At 34.8% G+C, this 5,979-nt stretch overlaps 1 long non-coding RNA gene across 1 annotated transcript; it reads left to right on the forward strand.

Annotated features, from left to right (window-relative positions):
- LOC107646134 lies at window positions 2,207–5,507 on the forward strand. Its single transcript, XR_001621641.2, has 2 exons — window positions 2,207–2,818; window positions 5,285–5,507. It is a non-coding gene; the product is annotated as an uncharacterized LOC107646134 (long non-coding RNA).

The following is a 5,979-nucleotide window of genomic DNA, read 5'->3' on the forward strand; positions in this document are numbered from 1 at the left end:
GGGTGTATTATATAATTAAATTTAAAAAATTTCTATTATGAATAAATTATTGTTTATTTTATTAATTTGAGCTCTTAGAGATTAATTTATTAGGAATGATTAAATTAATCTTTATAAATACATTGAGTTTAAGTTAATTAATGTTTATGTACAATCTTTACTATAATTAGTTATTTTATATAAATTAGAATTAAAGTTTTGTTAATAGAACAATAATGAAAAATTATATCATATAATCTGAATAATTAATATTCTCGAATTTAAACCAAATTTTATAAAATGTGATTAGTATGTTCATTTTATAATTTAAATTGAAAATAATTTTTTGAATTCATTGATAAATTGATAAATAAAATTATGTGTTCCGAAATTAATTTTTATAGTATTATATTTAATTTCTAAATTGTTATTCTATCATGAATATTTTGTAAAATTATTATATTACTCATGTATATTTTACCCTAACTCTAATTTCCCAAATTAAAACTCAATTCTGGCCTAATTTCACAAACAATAAACGCATACATACCTTTAGAAAGGGGAAGAACGAAAACAGGGGAAGCTTGAGGGGGAAAAAAAGAGACAGAGAAAGGAGAAGGGGAAATCGAGAGAGAAGAGAGGGGAAGGAAGTCGTCGTGCCCTGTACACTCATCGCCGCTATTCCGTGGAGTCCGCCCTGGTGCCGGTTGAACAGGGATGAGGGAGAGGTGTCGAGAGAGATTGACAGAGACGTTCACGTTATTCGTCCTCGTCCCTGCCATGCGTTGCCGCCGTCACCGTTAGTTCCGCTGCCGTCGAGCTTGAAGGAGAAAGGGAGAGCAACGCTGAGAGAGAGAGAGAGATTGACAGAAGCTAGTGAAGCGCATGAGAGAAGGGAAGCCGATTCTGTCACCGCCGCCGTACCCAGTCGCCGTCACTAGAGCTCGCCGTCGCTGGAGGTGAACTAGTATCGCGTCCTTGCTGCCAGAGTCATGAGCGCCACTACTACTCCTCAAATTACGCCTCTCTTCCATTAGGGTTTGCTATCTCAGCCCCTTTGAAGCTACTGTCGTTCTGTTAAAGGTTCCGGCCGTGAATGCTAGCACCAGCATCACCATCCTTCTTGTCTTGGTCTCAATTTCGTAATTCCTGAACCTATCATGCTTTTACCTTTGTTTTATTCCAATTTTGTTGATCTCTGCCAAGTTGTTCTAATTTTATCAGTATACATACATCTCTGTTTTAGTGTTTTACTGTTTTGTAATTGCTGGATTTAGTCTGAAATTTTTGTCAAAAACTTTAATAAGAGTATTAACTTGTTTTACTGTTATCACATTCAAGAACTTTAATAAGAGTATTAGGTTCATCAGTTTGTGCTTTCCATCTCGCTACAAAAGCCTCACAGCGGATTCTAAGCTGACCACTTTGTTGACCAGCTCATCAATCTTCTCTTCCATTTCTATCACAGTAAGAGTTGTATGAGAGCCAACCTCAAAGTGTTCTTTAATCTCTTCCTGTAGTAACTGCACCTCCTGTTGATGCTGACTTATGTTATCAGCATCTTCTTCCAACTCTTTTGTTTCAAATTTACTGATTTAGTCTGAAATTTTTGTCCAAATTTAATGATGGCTCTGTTTTGTAATTACTAGTTGCTGATAGCTCTTAATTTTTTTGTTCAAATTTACCGATGGTTTTGTTCAAATTTTATTGAGTTGCGTGTTTCACATCAAGCAGAAAGCATAAAAAATGTAAAATTAACTTTATATGTTCATTGCCTCCCTAGAGAATTCAAGTTTTTCTATGTATTATGCTTAACCTTCATTACTTTGACAAGTTTATATTCTATCTTAATATGTTTGTTGGACAACTTAGCAATTTCTTCAACTTCTTGTATTCCTTCCACTTTTGTATGCTTCCTTTCCATCCTCTAAGCCATTCCTGCCCTATAATCTCTGATACTTAACACATATATCAAGGCATCGAATGGTAATAAATGATCATTAAAATTGACAGTTTAAAGGCCTAGAAAACATGTTTTCAATTATATCACATGATTAGGAAGGAAAATGTAAAACCATGCAATTAGTATGAACAAGTGTATGAAAGATTGATAAAATCCACTCAATTGAGCACAAGATAAACCATAAAATAGTGGTTTATCAATTACTCATGTATATTTTACCCTAACTCTAATTTCCCAAATTAAAACTCAATTCTGGCCTAATTTCACAAACAATAAACGCATACATACCTTTAGAAAGGGGAAGAACGAAAACAGGGGAAGCTTGAGGGGGAAAAAAAGAGACAGAGAAAGGAGAAGGGGAAATCGAGAGAGAAGAGAGGGGAAGGAAGTCGTCGTGCCCTGTACACTCATCGCCGCTATTCCGTGGAGTCCGCCCTGGTGCCGGTTGAACAGGGATGAGGGAGAGGTGTCGAGAGAGATTGACAGAGACGTTCACGTTATTCGTCCTCGTCCCTGCCATGCGTTGCCGCCGTCACCGTTAGTTCCGCTGCCGTCGAGCTTGAAGGAGAAAGGGAGAGCCTGAGAGAGAGAGAGAGATTGACGGAAGCCAATGAAGCGCATGAGAGAAGGGAAGCCGATTCTGTCACCGCCGCCGTACCCAGTCGCCGTCACTAGAGCTCGCCGTCGCTGGAGGTGAACTAGTATCGCGTCCTTGCTGCCAGAGTCATGAGCGCCACTACTACTCCTCAAATTACGCCTCTCTTCCATTAGGGTTTGCTATCTCAGCCCCTTTGAAGCTACTGTCGTTCTGTTAAAGGTTCCGGCCGTGAATGCTAGCACCAGCATCACCATCCTTCTTGTCTTGGTCTCAATTTCGTAATTCCTGAACCTATCATGCTTTTACCTTTGTTTTATTCCAATTTTGTTGATCTCTGCCAAGTTGTTCTAATTTTATCAGTATACATACATCTCTGTTTTAGTGTTTTACTGTTTTGTAATTGCTGGATTTAGTCTGAAATTTTTGTCAAAAACTTTAATAAGAGTATTAACTTGTTTTACTGTTATCACATTCAAGAACTTTAATAAGAGTATTAGGTTCATCAGTTTGTGCTTTCCATCTCGCTACAAAAGCCTCACAGCGGATTCTAAGCTGACCACTTTGTTGACCAGCTCATCAATCTTCTCTTCCATTTCTATCACAGTAAGAGTTGTATGAGAGCCAACCTCAAAGTGTTCTTTAATCTCTTCCTGTAGTAACTGCACCTCCTGTTGATGCTGACTTATGTTATCAGCATCTTCTTCCAACTTTTTTGTTTCAAATTTACTGATTTAGTCTGAAATTTTTGTCCAAATTTAATGATGGCTCTGTTTTGTAATTACTAGTTGCTGATAGCTCTTAATTTTTTTGTTCAAATTTGCTGATGGCTTTGTTTTCTAATAGCTCTTAATTTTTTTGTTCAAATTTACCGATGGTTTTGTTCAAATTTTATTGAGTTGCGTGTTTCACATCAAGCAGAAAGCATAAAAAATGTAAAATTAACTTTATATGTTCATTGCCTCCCTAGAGAATTCAAGTTTTTCTATGTATTATGCTTAACCTTCATTACTTTGACAAGTTTATATTCTATCTTAATATGTTTGTTGGCATTCAAGGACGTTGTATATAGGTCAGGTTCTTGCCACATTTCTGATTTTGGTTTTTTGCTATTTGCTTTGTTCTAGGCTTGCCATCTACTTTGCTTTTTATCCAAGGAACTCTTGGGAGATTTTGAAGCTTGTGCTGAAATGTTTATACCAATAAGTTCTATTTGTTTTCTCTAATTCGGTGTTGTGATGTGAACGAAGACTTATTTGTTTGACTATTTCTGATTTCCTGTAGAACTAAGATTTTTGGAATGAGAATGATAGAAGATAGACATTGCGAAAACAAAGAAAAGAAACTTTTTGAATTGAAAATGCCTTGAACCAGTAATCTGATCTATCTTAAATAGAAAATATGATTCTGATTGGTATAAAATAGACAATAAATGCCAAATAAATCAGTAGTGCTTTTATAAAGTATGAATTTTTGGGAAAAAAATTAAAAACGAAAACGAGATAATAAAGATGATGAAGCTTAGTAGAAGAGGTGATAATAAAAAGAAGAAAATAGCATTTGATTTGATTAGTAGGTAGTATTTATATTAAGGAGTTGAATGAGTTAATAAGAAATAGTAGCTAGTAATGGTAGGAGAGTTGAAGACGGTGAGAGCAGAGGGTACAAAAGTACTGTTGCTTGATGTTGAAGCACATGGGCAAGAAGCTAAAGCAGTGGTGTTGTTTGTATGTATTAAGGTTGCATTAGTTTAGCTTGAATTTTTAATATAGCTAGTAAAAAAATAATTTATTTTAATCGAGTTGAAACTGTTAAGAATATTTTTGCTTATTCAAGTTTCTATTATCATATGTGTGTATTTGTTGTTAAAACTGTTAATCTTCTTCTTCTCAATTCTCATCCACCACCACTGGAGTTCAGATTTACACTCACATTTGCCATACCCAGAAAGCATTTGCTGTTTTGGATATAAAAAGTTTACTTTTTTGAGAACTGGGTAGATTTGGGTTCCTTGTTTTGTGTGTTACCCATAGTCAAAGATCTGAGCTTTTTGGGTTTAGTCTCTTTGTGTAAAAGGGGAGACTCATGTTAAGGGATTTCAGAAATCTGGGATTTGTGGTTTTGACCTTGTGAATCTGAGTCCGTACAAATAGGTAAGAGTTAGAAAGACTATGTTCAAATGCTTGTATTACTTAGAATGTTTATGCTTATGTAATAATATCTACTAACACAAGTTGGTTTATGATGTAAGTGCTGAATATTCTGTTTCCTTTTTTAGCCTAATTGTGTTGTTGTAAGGCATTATGATGCTTGCTCACATTGCTTTTTAGTTAAATGGTATCCATCAATTAAGATTCCATGGTCTGATATATGCATGATGTTACCAATTAATTAACGAAAAAATTGAATGTTGATGCGATTTGTTTAATGTTTCTTTCTTATCCGAATTTTGTTTGTTCGTTTTGTTACATATATTGTAGGCATCAAGGCTTTTTCTAAGAAATGGGTTTGATCTGAAAGTTGAAATATCCAAGAAAACTCCAATTTTTTGTTGTTATTAGTTTAATTAGTTTTAATTTAGGTCTTTTGTGAAATTGTAGCAGTGTAGCACTAATTAGTTTTAATTTAGGTATTTTGTTATTAGTTTAATTAGTTTTAACTTGTGCTCCATATTCATTACTCAACTGTACTACATCATCAAAAATATTTTTACTCTGTTCTAACATGTTTATTTCTTTTGCTAGCAGGAGCAGGAGGACATGATGTGAAGAAAATATGTTCTATACAAATATAAGATGGGATGAATCTTATAATAATTTTTGTTATCTAAATGTATTATTTTGATGTGTTCTTTATTTTTTGATAAGAGACTTTATCCGATATTACATGTAATGGATAAATTACACCTTATTTTGATTTGTGTTGTAATGGATATCTAGTTTTTAATGAAACTTTTATGATTTAAATTTATTAAATTTCTCATTTTTAGATTTATTTTGTGATTATCATCATTTTGGGATGTGATTATGCTTTAAAAAAATTAAATCTCATAAAACAAAATAGGCTATAGTTACCATTTAAAAATAGGGTGACCGTAGATAAGCTATGGTCACGGTAAAAACTGTGACCATAGATAAGCTATGGCCACAGTGAAAACAGTGACCATAGATAAGGCTATGGTCACGGTTTTAAGGAGGGGTGACCATAGATAAGCTATGGTCATGGTGAAAACCGTGACCATAGATAAGGCTATGGTAACGATTTTAAGGTAGGGTGACCATAGAGGCTATGGTCACGACGAAAAACCGTGACCATAGATAGAGCTATGGTCACGGTTTTAAGGAGGGGTGACCATAGAGGCTATGGTCACGGTGAAAACTGTGGCCATAGATAGGGCTATGGTCACGGTTTTAAGGAGGGGTGACCATAGATGCTATGGTCA

This window comes from Arachis ipaensis, chromosome B06 (genome assembly GCF_000816755.2).
Source record: "Arachis ipaensis cultivar K30076 chromosome B06, Araip1.1, whole genome shotgun sequence".
NCBI classification, from domain to species: domain Eukaryota; kingdom Viridiplantae; phylum Streptophyta; class Magnoliopsida; order Fabales; family Fabaceae; genus Arachis; species Arachis ipaensis.